Source organism: Aquarana catesbeiana, linkage group LG13 (assembly GCF_042186555.1).
Source record: "Aquarana catesbeiana isolate 2022-GZ linkage group LG13, ASM4218655v1, whole genome shotgun sequence".
NCBI lineage: Eukaryota > Metazoa > Chordata > Amphibia > Anura > Ranidae > Aquarana > Aquarana catesbeiana.
The window spans coordinates 233569515-233587725 of NC_133336.1; the positions used below are offsets into that span (position 1 = coordinate 233569515).

Here is an 18211-nt window from a genome sequence, read left to right on the forward strand (position 1 = left end):
AGCCCCCCCTCTATTAGTGCAGACCCCCCTCAGTGCAACCCCCCCTCTATTAGTGCAGATCCCCCTCAGTGCAGCCCCCCCTCTATTAGTGCAGACCCCCCCTCAATGCAGCCCCCCCTCAATTAGTGCAGACCCCCCTCAATGCAGCCCCCCCCCGCTCAGTGCAGGAGCGGCCGGTATGTTCTGCCGAGAAACTAAGTTCCCCTTGGCATGTAAGGACCCCCTGTACTGCGCAGGCGCAGCGCTTGCGCAGTACGTGGCTGGGGAACTTTTCGGCAAGACACGGCGCCGCCGCCGTGTCTTCTGCTTCAGTGGAGAGGGGAAGGGCCGTGCAGCTAAAGAAGCCCATTGGCTGCACGGATCAAGCCCCCTTCCTCTCTCCACTTACTTAACTCAACACTAGGGGGAAGATCGAGCGGCGGCGGCGGCCACCATTTTGCTGGAGCCAGCTGCTCCAAAAATTAAAAAAGCAACATTCCCGATTTTCCTTTTGGAAAATCCCGATTCGGGACAGCCTCCAATCGGGACGAGGGTCCCAAAATCGGGATTGTCCCGGGAAAATCGGGACTGTTGGCAACTATGCCTGCATGAACAGAACACTGCATGAACAGAACCCTGCACTGCATGAACAGAACCCTGCACTGCATGAACAGAACCCTGCACTGCATGAACAGAACCCTGCACTGCATGAACAGAACCCTGCACTGCATGAACAGAACCCTGCACCGCATGAACAGAACCCAGCATGAACACAAGTGACACAGGGATCTCCCCAACTGCCCTATTGTATTTTGACAAGGTGACTCCTCCCCCCATTAGAATACATAGATCAGTTCTGCAGCCATTGCATGCAAGCTCGTATCAAATGCCGGTTTTCCAGCAGAACAGTTCATCAGAAATCGGTTGTTAGATCAGCCTCTGCTGAATAGACAGTGGTACACAAAGACCGAAATTTGGCTGTTTCCTGCTGAACCGCCTGAATTTCAGTACTTGTATACCCAACTTTAGATCTACCAAAACGATGTAATAAGAGGACACATCTAAACAATCCATTCAAGACAGTCATCCTTTGCGCTACAGCTCAGTGTTTCTCAACTCCAGTCCCCAAGGCGCCCCAACAGGTCATGTATTCAGGATTTCCCCCAGATGAAACAGCTGTGGTAATTACTAAGGCAGTGAAACTGATCAAATCACCTGTGCAAAATAATGGAGAGCCTGAAAACATGACCTGTTGGGCGCCTTGGGGACTGGAGAAACACTGCTATAGCTGATGGTAGTTGTAAAGAAGATTGTACAATCAGATTGGATAGTGTATGTTCACCTTAAAATGTAACTCCACTTTTGTTGAGAAACAAACCCTCCCCCCTCTGGGTGATCTCTGTACATTGCAGGGATTTTCCCAAACTTTGTTGCAGATTCCTACCTTTTGTTATTCTGAAGAAATAGCTGTTTGTTTGTCCGTGTCCATGTGGTAAGTGAATCTGTATGGAAGTGATTTTATAATTATCAACCAGCTGCTGCAACTGCAGGGGTCTAATGAGGAAAAGTGTCAGGGTCTGCATTCCTTTAGACGGGTTACTATTGGGAGTGTCTTACCAAAAATGACACTTTTGCTGCAGGGGATGCCTGAAATCTGACTTGTATCTCAGTGCAGATTTCTGGGAAGGTCAGCGAGCCAATCACACAAGCGTCCTGTAAACCATCTGTGTTCACAATTACAGAGCTGCAGACTGAAAAGGAAAGGTCATTTTTAATAAAATTCAGTTACATACCTCCCAACTTTTTGAGATGACAATGAGGCAATACTTTTAACAATACTTTTAGCAAAAGTACCTAAGCATAGGACACACCCCCTGCCACACCCCCTTAAGGCTCCATTCACGCTAATGCATTTTTTTTCATGCTTTTTGCCTTTTGCAGAAATGCAAGACATTTTTTTTAACATGGGTTCCTATGGAACACGTTCACATCAATGAATTGTTGTGCTGCTGCATTTTTTGGAAAGGGTCAGGGACTTTTTCTAATGCAAAACAGTGCTTTTTTTAGGTTCAATAAACTTCAATGGAGAAGCTACAGAAAAGCATGTAGGTCGCTTTTACCGTGTTTTTACTGCGATTTTGCCGGGATTTGCATTTTTAAATTTGCCCAACAACACATTTTCCAAAAAAACCCATAAAAACGCAAAATGCAAATCGCGGCAAAATTACACAAGTCATGGGGAAAAAAAACGTCAGAAAGCACTGTAGAAATACTCAAAAGCAACATGATGTGAATCGAGCCTAAAGGAGAATTGTAAAAAAACAAAAAATTAGTCTTTTTTTTTTTTTTAACCACTACTTTTCCTTCAGGCTGAGTTCACACTAATGCAATGCCAGACATTGCATGTGATGTCTGTGCAATGCGAATTCAACCATACAGTTTGTTCAGGACCATTTTTTTGGATGTTTAGACCCATGCGATCCGATTTCACAGTTCGCACTTAGAGTTGCTACCTGTCTGGAATTCACCCGGACAGTTCGGGTTTGGAATCATGTGTCCGGGTTTTAAACTGCCTGAAACCCGGACACATTATTCAGACTGGACTATGGCTTCCCAGCGGGGTTGCTGGCTGCAGTTCAGTTGTCAAATCTGAGATTGTCTGCTACACTCTCTTTCACACTGCACAAACCAGCACTAACAATTCCCCCCTCCCCCACATACACACACGGGAGAGAAGAGAGGGCTCAATCTGCTCCTCTTCCTCCCACCCCCACCCTCTGTGTCTGCCCACACTCCAATCCCCAGGGCTGTGCCTCAGAAAAGGGAAGTGGGGGCCGGAAATTTGAAGTCCAGCAGCCTTAGATACATCTGGATGAAAGGTGCTGACTGCCAAGTGGTGAGTGAGCTCACTATCCATCCCTGTCTGTGACTGAAGCCTCCCCCGTCTCTTTCCTGCCTCTGAGTGAGTACACTAAGGAAAATCAGGGTTCTCAGAGCACCCCTTACATCAGAGTTCCCCTTTACACCTGAGGCCACAGTGTTCCCCCTTATATCAGAGTCCTCTCCGTGCATCAGAGTTCTCAGTGTTTCCCCTTAAATCAGGGTTCCCAGAGCATCCCTTATGTCAGAGTCTGCAGAGTCCCCCCTTACAGTGTAAGAGAACTCTGCAAGTGGATTCAGATGTAAAAAGGGAACTCTGTGGACTCTGATGTAAAGGGAGACTCTTGTGATTCATTTCATATCATTAGAAATGTTACTTAACTGCTTCAGCACCAGAAGATTTTATCCCCTTTCTGACCAGAGCACTTTTTGCGATTCGGCACTGCGTCACTTTAACTGACAATTGCGCGGTCGTGCGACGTGGCTCCCAAACAAAATTTGCGTCCTTTATTTCGCACAAATAGAGCTTTCTTATGGTGGTATTTGATCACCTCTGCGGTTTTTATTTTTTGCGCTATAAACAAATAAAGAGAGACAATTTTGAAAAAAAGCATTATTTTTTACTTTTTGCTATAATAAATATCCCCCAAAAATATATATAAAAACATTTTTTTTCCTCAGTTTAGGCCGATATGTATTCTTCTACATATTTTTGGTAAAAAAAAAAAAAAAATCGCAATAAGCGTATATTGATTGGTTAGCGCAAAAGTTATAGCATTTACAAAATAGGGGATAGTTTTATGGCATTTTTATTATTATTTTTTTTTTTTTTTTTACTAGTAATGGTGGCGATCAGCGATTTTTATCGGGACTGTGACATTATGGCGGACACATCGGACAATTTTGACACATTTTTGGGACCATTGGCATTTATACAGCAATCAGTGCTATAAAATTGCATCGATTACTGTTAAAATGTCCCTGGCAGCGAAGGAGTTAAACACTAGGGGGCGATCAAGAGGTTAATTTTGTTCCTTCTCTGTGTTCTAACTGAAGGGGGGAGGGGACTCTGTAGGGGAGATGACAGATCGCTGTTTATACTTTGCATGAACAGACGATCTGTCTCTTCTCCCCTCAGAGAACCGGAAACTGTGTTTACACACACAGATCCCGATTCTCGGTGTGTCACCAGCGATCGTGGGAGCCCGGCGGACATCGCGACCGCCGGGCACTCGCATCAGCTCCGGGGGCGAGCAGCGGGCGCGCGTGCCTCTAGTGGCCACTGGGCGAAGCGACGTTACATAACGTTGTTTCGCCCAGCCGTGCCATTCTGCCACAGTAAAACTGCGGCGGCTGGTCGGCAAGTGGTTAATTGCAAAATACATGTATAGTTTATACTATAAAAAAAAAAAATAAAAAAATTCTGTGCGCCGCTAAAGTGTCCGGGTTCGACTTGAAGAAAAGGTGGCAACCCTATTCGCACTACATTCTGCAAATCAATTTGGGGGTGTCGTTAGCTTTACATTGACACTCGCAGCTGTACACAGAGAGCAGTGTTCCCGCATACAGGAATTGCGGTGGTTCCTGCATCGCACCAGTGTGAACCAAGCCTAATACTGGCTTTTGAAATTTACAAATGCAGCCATTTAGAAATTTGGATGAAAGGTTTAGCGCTGGGAAACACTTTCTGAAAGATAAATAGTGCATTTTATATACAACTATACAGATCAGACCAAAATAAGGGACAAATGGGGGGTAAAGAGGGACAGAGGGACTTTGTTCCAAATCAGGGACAGTCCCTCAAAATCAGGGACAGTTGGGAGCTATGAGCATTACAATATGACATGTGGAGCAATTGTATACAATATAGTAACTTTTTTTTTTAATTATTTTTATTTGCTATTTTCTCCCACAAAAGTGGAGTTACCCTTAGGTGACATCTCTTCAATCAATCAAAATCAGAAGCTGAATCTGAGCTCCAGGATAACCTGTCCTGCTCTGTGTACTCTAAAGCGTACGACATTCAATGTAGAGATCTGCTTCTTGTGAAACTGAAATTACGACATTCCTCTTCCACCCAATGTTCTCCATTTTTGTTTCCGTGTTCAGATTCAGAACTCCCGCGTCATCTCTTCATGTCTGATCTTTACGGTAAGTTAATATTTAACCCTATATAACAGAAGGAGTAGTACTTAGTGTGGGATGGATCATTTAGTGTATATTAAGAGAGATTTGTAGGTGAATCTCTCTCTGTATTTGTCTCTGCTAACAGAACTGTTTTTTGTTTGATCTTTTTTTTTTACATATGGAGCAACTTTTGTATTTGAAGCCACATATAAGACATGTTAAGATTGTTAAATCATTTTTTACTATAAACATTGTTTTTGTACTGAATAAAAAATTGTGGAAATTTTGAATAGTAGGAAGTCAAATGATTTACAGTCATAGAAAATCCTCATACTGCTACATTACATATTCTTATGTGTGATTTCTGGGAGTTTTTTTTTTTATATAGCGATCAAATCATTTATTTTATTATATTATCTCTGTGATGTTCTATTTATTGTTCTCTTTTTTTTTTTTTTTTTTTTAATCCCATGTTTACATATAAAATATATTTGCATTATTGGTTAAACTGTCCAGCAGTGAAAGAGTGAGCAGCCCTCCAGGAGCGGCTTTTGCTGCCGAGAGTTTCTTTTGAAATCCAAACTTCACCCGTGAATGAAACTTTTTACCATTTGACCTCCGGAAGATTTACCCCTCTCCCACCTTAATGACCAGGCCATTTTTTTTGCAATACGGCACTGCGTTATTTTAGCTGACAATTGCACGTTCGTGCGACGCTGTACCCAAATAACATTTTTGTCCTTTTTTTTCCCCACAAATAGAGCTTTGTGGGGAAAAAAAAGGCTGACAATTAAAAAAAAAAAAAAATTAAAAAACATATTTTTTGCTTTCTGCTATAAAACATATCCATTAAATTTTTTTTTAACAAATCTAATTTCTTCATCAATTTTAGGCCAATATGTATTCTGCTACATGTTTTTGGTAAAATAAAATAAATGAATAAATAAATAAAATAAGAAATCCCAATAAGCGTAAATTGATTTGCACAAAAGTTATAGTGTTTACAAACTATGGAATATTTTTATTTACGTTTAATTTACTATTTTTTTTTACTAGTAATGGCGGCGATCAGTGACTTATAACGGGACTGCGATATTGTGGCAGACAAATCAGACACCTGACACTTTTTGGGGACCAGTGACACCAATACAGTGATCAGTGCTATAAAAATGCACTGTCACTGTACTAATGACACTGGCTGGAATGGGCTTAACATCAGGGGGGCGATCAAAGGGTTACCTGTGTGCCTATCCTGTGCGTTCTCACTGTGGGGGGAGGGGCTTTTACTAAGGGAAGGCAAAGATCTGTGTTCCCACTTTGCCGTTCTGTCAGTGGCAAAGGCTTTGATCCTGTGTTTCTGCAATCTGCCTTGTTTTACATAGGCAGACTGCCATTCTGCTTGTGTCCTGAACGATCGGCGGGTCCTGCCGGACCCGCTGATTGGCTCCTGCTGTGTCCAATCACAACGGGAGCTGGTCGCCGGCAGCCCCAGACCCCCGAAGTGTCGGATCACGTACTAGGTACATTATCTGGTGCAGAGCAACCACCCTGCCACAGTAAATGTATGTGGGGCTGTTGCTTAGTGGCTAATATTCTTATATTTGCTGAAAAAGGAATGGCAAAACAAAAATAAAATATACAGTAATTTTCTTTAGATACATCTGTGTCTTGCTGGATCTCCTCCTGTGACTGAAGACCTGGGAGTGTGTCTATTGCCTTATTCTGTGGATTGTAAACTTGTCTGCTGTGTGGCATATACATACCGTATTTATCGGCATATAACATGCACCTTAATTTTAAGAGGGAAGTTTCAGATAAAAAAAACGTACATTTTAAAGAATTTTGAAGCAAAATAAGGGTCAGTGCCCATAATTGCAGCCTGATCAGTGCCCATCTGCAGTCTTGCCCATCATTGCAGTCTGATCAGTGCCCATCTGCAGCCTTGCCAATCATTGCAGTCTGATCAGTGCCCATCTGCAGCCTTGCCCATCATTGCAGCCTGATCAGTGCCCATCATTGCAGACTTGCCCATCATTGCAGCATGATCAGTGCCCATCTGCAGCCTTGCCCATTATTGCAGCATGATCAGGGCTCATCTGCAGCCTTGCCCATCATTTCAGCCTTGCTCATCATTGCAGCCTGATTAGTGCCCATCTGCAGCCTTGCCAATCATTGCAGTCTGATCAGTGCCCATCTGCGGTCTTTCCCCTCTTTGCAGCATAATTAATGCGCATCTGCAGCCTTATTATTGCCCAAGTAAACAGTCGGATCTCCTGTGCACTCGGCTCGGCTCGCAGTCCCGCCCCTTGGCCGGGCTCTTATGATGGACATAACATCGCTCCAATGGCGGGACATCAATGCTAGGAGGCGGGACTGGGGGTGACTGCGAGCAGAGCCGAGTACACAGGAGATTCGGCTCTGTCCATTTTGGCGGCGCTCGTTCCCTCCTTCCCCTCTGAGGCAGCCGTTAGGCGTATAACACACACATACACGATTTTCCCCTGATTTTAAGGGGGAAAAAGTGCCTGTTATACACCGATAAATATGGTAGTTACATAGTAGGTGAGGTCGAAAAAAGACACAAGTCCATCAAGTCCAACCTACGTGTGTGATTATACAGTCAGGTCCATAAATATTGGGACATCGACACAATTCTAATCTTTTTGGCTCTATGCACCACCACAATGGATTTGAAATGAAACCAAGATGTGCTTTAACTGCAGACTTTCAGCTTTAATTTGAGGGTATTTACATCCAGATCAGGTGAATGGTGTAGGAATTACAACAGTTTGTATATATGCCTCCAACTTTTTAAGGGACCAAAAGTAATAGGACAATTGGCTTCTCAGCTGTTCAATGGCCAGGTGTGTGTTATTCCCTCATTATCCCATTTACAAGGAGCAGATAAAAGGTCCAGAGTTCATTTCAAGTGTGCTATTTGCATTTGGAATCTGTTGCTGTCAACTCTCAATATGAGATCCAAAGAGCTGTCACTATCATTGAAGCAAACCATCATTAGGCTGAAAAAACAAAACAAACCCATCAGAGAGATAGCAAAAACATTAGGTGTGGCCAAATCAACTGTTTGGAACATCCTTAAAAAGAAAGAACGCACCGGTGAGCTCAGCAACACCAAAAGACCTTGTAGACCACGGAAAACAACTGTGGTGGATGACCGAAGAATTCTTTCCCTGGTGAAGAAAACACCCTTCACAACAGTTGGCGAGATCAAGAACACTCTCCAGGAGGTAGGTGTATGTGTATCAAAGTCAACAATCAAGAGAAGACTTCACCAGAGTGAATACAGAGGGTTCACGACAAGATGTAAACCATTGGTGAGCCTCAAAAACAGGAAGGCCAGATTAGAGTTTGCCAAACAACATCTAAAAAATCCTTCACAGTTCTGGAACAACATCCTATGGACAGATGAGACCAAGATCAACTTGTACCAGAGTGATGGGAAGAGAAGAGTATGGAGAAGGAAAGGAACTGCTCATGATCCAAAGCATACCACCTCATCAGTGAAGCATGGTGGTGGTAGTGTCATGGCTTGGGCATGTATGGCTGCCAATGGAACTGGTTCTCTTGTATTTATTGATGATGTGACTGCTGACAAAAGCAGCAGTATGAATTCTGAAGTGTTTCGGGCAATATTATTTGTTTATATTCAGCAAAATGCTTCAGAACTCATTGGATGGCGCTTCACAGTGCAGATGGACAATGACCCGAAGCATACTGCGAAAGCAACCAAAGAGTTTAAAGAAGTGGAATATTATGCAATGGCCAAGTCAATTACCTGACCTGAATCCGATTGAGCATGCATTTCACTTGCTGAAGACAGTATATAGAGCCAAAAAGATTAGAATTGTGTCGATGTCCCAATATTTATGGACCTGACTGTATGTCAGTATTACATTGTATATCTCTGTATGTTGCGGCTGTTCAGATGCTTATCTTATATACATTTTAAAAGAAGTCTGGGAATCTTTATTTTTTTTTTTAGAACTCGTACTTGCCTAGGTGGATGCAGCATCAGAGATCTCTGGTCTCACAACTCCGTGAACAGATAGCTGGCTCTCTGCTCTACACCCCCCCTGCTCACTGGAGCACTGGGCTATGGAGGGGGTGGGAGCGACTGGTTTCAGGCTCTCAGTGGATGGATCTCAGCCATATGGTCACAATCTCTCCCCAGCCTGGACCAGCTCTGTGTTGTCAGCCTGCTGTCAGCTGAAAATGGGTCACAAGAATGCAGAATGAACTGCACTCCCGTGATCCACAGGAGAAGTACTGCCGAACAAGCTGGGACCGTATGCTCCAATCTCTTTGCCCAACCCTACCCCCCTCAGCTCAGACATGACTTTGGCCCATGAGATTGCAGAATTTAGTCAAATTCCAACAATTCTGGGATTTCAACCTGACTAGTCTTAAAAATGTCCCCTCCACCCTCCTAAGACCTATGATGACTAACCTGTCTAAGAAAGATGTATATACCTATTTTCAGGCTACTCTGGTACGGTCAGGTGATTTTTGCTCCCCCTTGTCAGACAGTGGTGTCTGCAGGGGAGAGGAGGGATTGTTGACAAAGGCTAGGACTTGGCAGTCTATGGGTGAACATCTGAGCATTCTCAGCTGTTGTCGAGTGCTCTCTCCCCTGCAACTGCCACTGGCTGATGCAGGGGATCACGTGATTCAACCAGAGCAGGCTGAGAATAGGTAAGTATACTTTTTTATTTTTTATTCTTTTTATACAGGATAGTCAGCATAAGTGTTGGGAGGGTGGAGGGGACATTTTTAAATTAAGACTAGTTAAGTTGAGGCTGGAATTCCACTTCAAGTAATGGGAGTGTCCAGAATAATTGGAGGTTATGTAAGGAGATTGAGTCCATAGGGTTCTGCATTCATGTTTTTCTCAATTAACTTATAGTATGTTTGAAACGAGTTGGAGTCCATAATTCTGCTAATATCTATCTGGAAATTTACAGATGATCTACGTAGCGAAGTGGTTCAGTAGCGTATTAAAAGGAGCCACAAGTCAGGGTTCAACACAGAAGTTAAAGCCCATCTCTGGGCAGAAAAAATTATGCCTTGCAGCGGGGCTGCACTTACACTGCCAGGGTAAATTGCTAATTTTGTCCAGGGGAGAGGAGAAACAGTTATACTTACATGATCCTCCACTCCCCTAACAAACAGCACTCCCCCTTGATTAAGGGATGGACTGCTCCTGGTGTCCTCATGTGGGCTATGGATGCTGCTCTGCGTTTGAGGATGTCAGGACTCACAACCTCTACAGCGTGGTGGTGCAAGAGCTGCAGGGACTGGTCTATTCTGGGGAGGTCAGAGGATGAAGTAAGCATATCTTTTTTTACCTTTTCCCTAGACCTAAACAAGCAATTAAAATGGTACTAAAGCCTAAATATTTTTTACCTTAAGGCATTCCTTGCATTAAAGTAATTGTGAAGTCTTTTTTTTTTCTATTAAAATAACAAACATGTTATACTTGCCTCCTCTGTGCAGTTGGTTTTGCACATGGCAGCCCAGATCCTCCTCTTCTCAGATCCCTAGCTGGAGCTCCTGGCCCCTCCCTCTTGTTGAGTGCCCCCACAGCAAGCAGCTTGCTATGGGGGCACCTGAAGCCGAGCTGCAGCTCTGTGTATCCATTCAGACATGGAGTTGCTGTTCGCCCCTTCATCCGATTGGCTAACTGAATTTGATTGACAGCAGAGGGAGACAATGGCACCACTGCTGTGTCTCAGCCAATCAGGAGAGAGTGTCTCGGCGGCTGAGGCACTCGTGGACATTGCTGGATAAAGATGGGGCTCAGGTAAGTATTAGGGGGCTGATGGGGGCTGCTGCACACAGGTTTTTTTTTTTTGAAAAAAACCTGTCTTTACAACCACTTAGAGACCTCCCATCATATATATACTGCGGCAGGGCGGCTCTATTGCGTGAAACAATATACCTGTATGTTATTTTGTGCACGAGATACTGTGATCGCGAGCGCACCGCTGCGGATGCCAGCTGCACAGCATGGGAGCCAATCAGCAGGTCTGGCAGACTCGATGTCCGCCAGCCACCCGCGATTGTTCTACAGAAAGGCAGAATGGGGATCTGCCTATGTAAACAAGGCAGATCCCTGTTCTGACAGGGAAGTACACAGAGATTGTCTGTTCCTAGTAATTAGGAACAGCAGGAGCGTACCTGCGGGTTCCAGGAACTCGATGTTCGCGATTGCGGGGAGGAGAGGCAGAACGGGGAGATGCCTTTGTAAACAAGGCATTTCCCTGTTCTGCCTAGCAACATAACAGAGATCTACTGCTTCCTGTCATCGGGAGCAGTGATCTCTGTCATGTTGTAGTAGCCCATCCCCCCCACAGTTAGAACACCTCCCTAGGACACACTTAACCTCTTGATCGCCCCCTAGTGTTTAACCCCTTCCCTGCCAGTGTCATTTATACAGTAATCAGTGGCTATTTGTAGCTCTGATCGCTTTATAAATGACAATGATCCCAAAATTGTGTCAAAAGTGTCTGATGTGTCCGCCATAATGTCGCAGTCCTAATAAAAATCGCAGATCACTACCATTACTAGTAAAAAAAATAATAATAAAAATGCCATAAATCTATCCCCTATTTTGTAGACGCTATAACTTTTGCGCAAACAAATCAATATAAGCTTATTGCGATTTTTTTTTTTTTACCAAAAATATGTAGAAGAATACACATCGGCCTAAACTGAGAAAAAAAAATGTTTTTTTATATATTTTTTGGGGATATTTATTATAGCAAAAAGTAAAAAATATTGCTTTTTTTTCAAAATTGACGGCCTTTTTTTGTTTATAGCGCAAAAAATAAAAACCGCAGAGGTGATCAAATAAAACCAAAAGAAATCTCTATTTGTGGGAAAAAAAGGACCTCAATTTTGTTTGGGTTCAACGTTGCACGACCGCGCAATTGTCAGTTAAAGCGACGCAGTGCCGAATCGCAAAAAATGCGCTGGTCAGGAAGGGGATAAAATCTTCCGGGGCTGAAGTGGTTAGACATGTTTGCTATTTTATTTTTTATTTTTACCTTTACAATCGCTTTAACCCATGCAGTGCAGGTACAACCTCACTGCAAGGGAAAGTTTTGCATTTGCCCGATGTTCAGCATTACGTGTTGAATGTAGCTTCATTGTTTCCGTAAACAAGCTCATTTGTTTCCCCCTTGCCTGGTGTAGACGCCTCATGTCACATGTTGCAAAAAATCAGGAAGTTCGGGCTATGCAAATTATAGCAGAGGGAGGGAGCACCAACCAGAGAACTCCACACTCCCTGATCGTCAACAAAAGATTTTATTGCAGCCAGTGAACTCACATGCAAGGATTTGCTCGCACCACGTGCAGTGACTGATGTTTTTCTGCCTCCATCTCCGCAAGGACTGTTAGGTGCGATTCTAAGTTAATCGCTCTCTTCTTTGTACTGCTGATTTCAGATCTTATACTCTTATAGAAATGAGACACAGAAGACTTCTCTGTAGTTCAAATCTGAGCATGTGCACCTCGTTACTCTGCCAATGCTGCTGCTGCTGCTGAAATCTTTATTCTTGCAAAGCTTTTATACAATACAGAAAGATGACGCATAAGCTTCTGTGTTTTAACAAATTACCAAAAAAAGATAAAACAACTTTTTTCTGTCACAAGATGATTAAGAAACACATCTTTCTGTCACAGGATGATTGCAAATAGAGGAAAGCAGAACCCATACAGTTTCTATTACAACATCTCCTAGTTTTTACTAAAACATTGAAACAAGTAAAGTGGAACTCTGACTCTGATCTTATCAGGACAAACAATTGTTTTCTATGTGTTGTGTTCGCACCACAACAATGGTGTTATGTGTGTTTCTATGCACATCTATCAAGTCAAATTTGTGCATTTTTCCCCCATTGGGTTTTATGCACATATGGTGTGAACAGGGCCTAATGGGGGAAGGATTGTGGATTTAGCTACAGTGGGGCAAAAAAGTATTTAGTCAGCCACCAATTGTGCAAGTTCTCCCACGTAAAAAGATGAGAGAGGCCTGTAATTGTCATCATAGGTACACCTCAACTATGAGAGACAAAATGTGGAAACAAATCCAGACAATCACATTGTCTGATTTTTGAAAGAATTTATTTGCAAATTATGGTGGAAAATAAGTATTTGGTCAATATCAAAACTTCATCTCAATACTTTGTTATATATCCTTTGTTGGCAATGACAGAGGTCAAACGTTTTCTGTAAGTCTTCACAAGGTTGTCACACACTGTTGCTGGTATGTTGGCCCATTCCTCCATGCAGATCTCCTCTAGAGCAGTGATGTTTTGGGGCTGTCGCTGGGCAATATGGACTTTCAACTCCCTCCAAAGTTTTTCTATGGGGTTGAGATCTAGAGACTGGCTAGGCCAGTCCAGGACCTTGAAATGCTTCTTACGAAGCCACCCCTTCGTTGCCCGGCGGTGTGTTTGGGATCATTGTAATGCTGAAAGACCCAGACACGTTTCATCTTCAATGCCCTTGCTGATGGGAGGTTTGCACTCAAAATCTCACGATACATGGACCCATTCATTCTTTCATGTACACGGATCAGTCGTCCTGTTCCCTTTGCAGAGAAACAGCCCCACAGCATGATGTTGCTACCCCCATGCTTCACAGTAGGTATGGTGTTCTTAGTTGCAACTCAGCATTCTCTCTCCTCCAAACACGACGAGTTGTGTTTCTATCAAACAAACAGTTCTACTTTGGTTTCATCTGACCATATGACATATTCCCAATCCTCTTCTGGATCATCCAAATGCTCTCTAGCAAACCTCAGACGGGCCCGGACATGTACTGGCTTAAGCAGGGGGACACATCTTGCACTGCAGGATCTGAGTCCCTGGCGGCGTAGTGTGTTACTGATGGTAGCCTTTGTTACGTTGGTTCCAGCTCTCTGCAGGTCATTCACTAGGTCCCCCCGTGTGGTTCTGGGATTTTTGCTCACCGTTCTTGTGATCATTTTGACCCCACGGGGTGAGATCTTGCGTGGAGCCCCAGATCGAGGGAGATTATCAGTGGTCTTGTATGTCTTCCATTTTCTAATTATTGCTCCCACAGTTGATTTCTTCACACCAAGCTGCTTGCCTATTGCAGATTCAGTCTTCCCAGCCTGGTGCAAGTCTACAATTTTGTTTCTGGTGTCCTTCGACAGCTCTTTGGTCTTCACCATAGTGGAGTTTGGAGTTTGACTGTTTGAGGTTGTGGACAGGTGTCTTTTATACTGATAACAAGTTCAAACGGGTGCCATTAATACAGGTAATGAGTGGAGGACAGAGGAGCCTCTTAAAGAAGAAGATACAGGTCTGTGAGAGCCAGAAATCTTGCTTGTTTGTAGGTGACCAAATACTTATTTTCCACCATAAGTTGCAAATAAATTCTTTCAAAAATCAGACAATGTGATTGTCTGGATTTGTTTCCACATTTTGTCTCTCATAGTTGAGGTTTACCTATGATGACATATACAGGCCTCTCTCATCTTTTTAAGTGGGAGAACTTGCACAATTGGTGGCTGACTAAATAGTTTTTTGCCCCACTGTATGCTATTAGAAGGATGGCACGGTTTGATACCAGGGTCAGATTTACTTTGCTGGAGTCTGTAAGTGCACAGCCTTTGGCACCCAGAGCAGCACCTCTCTGCCAGGATCACCTCTTCTACAAAGAAATTTTTTTTTGTTTTTTATAACCTTTTAATTGCCAGAGCCTTTTTTCCTATTTTGCGCACACATTTTAAAAGGCAGATTTTCTTTCATAAAAACACACTGAAAACTCTAAAACATGGGTGTCAAACTCAATTTTATCGTGAGCCACATCAGCATCATAGTTGCCCTCAAAGGGCCAGTCGTAGCTGTAAGATATATATTTATCCAGGGCTTTTCTTTTCTCAGAGAATAGGTGTACAAACTTAACCATATCTCCCAGCTCAAACTGCATCAAATGGTGGGTGTGGCTAAATTGCAGTGGAGTGTTCTTAACCACTTCAGCCCCGGAAGATTTGGCTGCTGAATGACCAGGCCATTTTTTGCGATTCGGCACTGCGTCCCTTTAACTGACAATTGCGCGGTCGTGCGATGCTGTACCCAAACAAAATTGACGCCCTTTTTTCCCACAAGTAGAGCTTTCTTTTGGTGATCGCCTCTGCGGTTTTTATTTTTTGAGCTATAAACAAAAAAAAGAGACAATTTTGAAAAAAAACACAATATTTTGTACTTTCTGCTATAATAAATATCCCCATTTTTTAAAAAAAAGTACATTTTTTCTTAGTTTAGGACGATATGTATTCTTCTACATATTTTTGGTAAAAAATCGCAATAAGTGTATATTGGTTGGTTTGCGCAAAAGTTATAGCGTCTACAAAATAGGGGATAGTTTTATGGCATTTTTATTATTAATTCTTTTTTAGTAGTAATGGCGTTGATCTGCGATTTTTATTGTGACTGCGACATTATGGCGGACACATCGGACACTTTTAACACTATTTTAGGACCATCGGCTTTTATACAGCGATCAGTGCTATAAAAATGCATTGATTACTGTAAAAATTTCACTGGCAGGGAAGGGGTTAACACTAGGGGGCGATCAAGGGGTCATTTGTGTTCCCTGGGAGGTGATTCTAACTGAAGGGGGAGGGGACTGACTAGAGGAATAGCTAATAGGAACTCACGATCTGTCACTCCTCTCAGAACAGAACACAGAATTGTGTGTTTACACACACCCTTCGGTGTTCTGTCCCTCGTGCTCGCGATCGCTCATGGCCAGCGGTCATCGCGACTGTCAGCCACGAGCATCGGCACCCCCACAGTGCAGCAGGCACGCGCATGCTATCCCGATCCCGTGAGCTGACGTATAGCTACGACGGTTCGCGGGATCGTGCCGACCTGCCGCAGCAGCTGGTCGGCAAGAGGTTAAAGTGTTTGTAAAGGCTGGAAGTTTTTTACCTTCATGCATTCTATGTGATGTGCATGAGAGCCTTGGATCTCCAGGGGCTCTCTCTCCTCAATTGCCACAGCCAGTGAGGCAATGAGGAGAGAGTGGGGAGACTGACACCCACTGCACATTCAAAGGGCAGTATGATGACAACAGGGTTTCCTGAACCCCATTCTAGTGTGAACCTAGACTTACCTGTTCAGGGATTCAGCGCTGCCCTCTCTCTGGTTCTTCACGGGTTTTCAGGTCCCTAGCACTGCTATTTTTTATGTGGGATGCTGGCTTTGACTTTCTGGTTCTTTGCAGTCTGCTTTCCACTGTACATGCCCAAATCGCGTGGCATTTTCTCAATGGTCTCGCATTCTCCTGGGATCTGTGACGTGTCCCAGGAAGTTGCAGCCAGGGAGGGGGGCCAAACTACTGCTCTACTCACCCTAGCAAACTGAGAGGAAGTTGGAGCAGGTACCTGTCAGAAATAGGTACCCACTCCAGGAAAAATCATCCAATGGTAAAGGAAGAGGGAGGAGGAGGAAAAGCATACCTTCCCTATTTATATTTGGGTCCGACCTGATCGCAACTGCCAGAGTCTCAATCACAATAGCAAATATAAGGGGTTAGAGGGGGCACCCCTGCCTAATACATCTGGCGATTGAGACAGGCTCAGAATGAAAGCCCTAAAGCCTAACCTTCACCACCGGATTCTCATAGAGCGCCCACAAGAGAGTAAGAAAGTTGGTTCCAAAGCCCCAAGCCGAGTCGAAGGCTTTTTGGCAGGCGATAGATAAAAGCATGCCAGTTTGAGATTGGCCTCCGGCCCACCACAACTGCAGTATAGAAATAAGGTCAACTGCACAGTGTACTTGGTCAAGCCCCTCTCTGCCTGGGATGGACCCTACTTGGTCTTTATGAAATTAAGTATTTATGAAGGATGCTAATCTATTGGCCAAAATTGTGTTTTAGGTCATTGTTAATTAAAGAGATTGGCCTGTAATTTTCAACCTCACCAAGTTCTTAGGTTTAGGAATCACAGAAATGAATGCCGTATTCATGTCTGAGTCCGGCTCTTGATTAGATAGATTGATAACAGCGCAGCCATTGGCTCCCGCTGCTGTCAAATCCAATGACGCGGGCGCCGGGGAGTGGGGCCGAGTCCGGCATTCTGTGTCTATGGACGCAAATGCTAAACTCAGGAGCGCGCCCGCGCGGTAACCCCCAGGGAGAGCGCTTCTCTTAGGGGGTTTATCAATGCAGGGAGGAGCCGCGAGCGCTGTTGGGGGACCCCAGAAGACGGTGATCGGGGCTACTCTGTGCAAATCGAACTGCACAGTGGAGATAAGTATATCTTTGTTATTTAAAAACAAAAAACAAAAACAAGGGGTTACAACCCCTTTAAAGAACCTCTCCCAGCGAGGGGCCAATGTGTTACCTAAGTTTTAATAACAGAGTGCGAAAAACCCATCTGGGTCATGCGCCAAGGCACACTTCATCAGCTTGGCCAGAAGCACCTCTTTAACCATAACGGGGACTCTTATCATTTTCCTGTGGGTGGCGGCAAGTTTTGGAAGCTTGACCAAAAAAAAGAACAGACTCAGAGTCATCCGAGTCATCCAAGGGAACAGGGGACTGTTTGAAGCCATGGTGTGCATGTAATAAAGGGCAAAAGGACTGCCAGGCAGCCGCTTACCTCCCCCCGACAATGACTTGGCTACTCATTGTCAGTGTGCCACCAGAGCATATTCATCAGAAGGATCATCTCTCCCGGTTTCCAACAGAGACAAGGAAGAAAAAAGACAGTTCAGAAAAGAAAAGAAAATGAAAAGCTTCATAAAACAGTACAGTTGCAGTTCTCAAAAAACAATAGTCCATAAGGGATGCCAAAGTCTGCTATAAGGCAGACTAAACCCAAGTTAGGGCACAAGGGAAATCTGTACCATGAATCAGTGGGGGCGCACAAAAGCCGGGGCTCACCTTAACCGGCCTGATCCCAAAATACAAAAAGAGTGAAATCAGTAGCAAGATTTTAAACTGCTCCACTAGCAACAGCTTGTGCCTCAAGCTAAACAGCAGGACCACAAGAGAATTTCTGGGAAAAAATAATTATTATGCAAAATGCCCTCCCCTATAATCATATTATCAGTAATGCGTGTGGCTATATCTAACTAACAAGAGCCTGTGCAACGCTGAGGGCCCCATGACTAACGTAACTTGATGAGGGGTCCGGCATAACTAAACACACAAACATTGTAGA

At 43.9% G+C, this 18211-nt stretch overlaps 1 protein-coding gene and 1 long non-coding RNA gene across 6 annotated transcripts in view; one reads left to right on the forward strand and one right to left on the reverse strand.

Annotated features, from left to right (window-relative positions):
• LOC141116958 (uncharacterized) overlaps nucleotides 1-3425 on the reverse strand; it is a 48332-nt gene extending 44907 nt beyond the window's left edge. For 2 of the 3 annotated variants that reach the window (XR_012237074.1, XR_012237073.1), the window contains exons 1-2: nucleotides 3242-3425; nucleotides 1424-1730 (exon numbers count right to left, since the gene is read on the reverse strand). This is a non-coding gene — a long non-coding RNA (uncharacterized lncRNA). The remainder of the gene's footprint in view (nucleotides 1-1423; nucleotides 1731-3241) is intronic. The other variant, XR_012237075.1, reaches the window with a different exon arrangement.
• Nucleotides 3426-4893: 1468 nt separating this feature from the next.
• The window catches only part of LOC141116964 (NACHT, LRR and PYD domains-containing protein 12-like), a 264975-nt gene continuing 251657 nt past the window's right edge, over nucleotides 4894-18211 (forward strand). For 2 of the 3 annotated variants that reach the window (XM_073609492.1, XM_073609494.1), the window contains exon 1: nucleotides 4894-5010. The gene's annotated coding sequence lies outside the window, so the exon portion shown is untranslated. The remainder of the gene's footprint in view (nucleotides 5011-18211) is intronic. The other variant, XM_073609493.1, reaches the window with a different exon arrangement.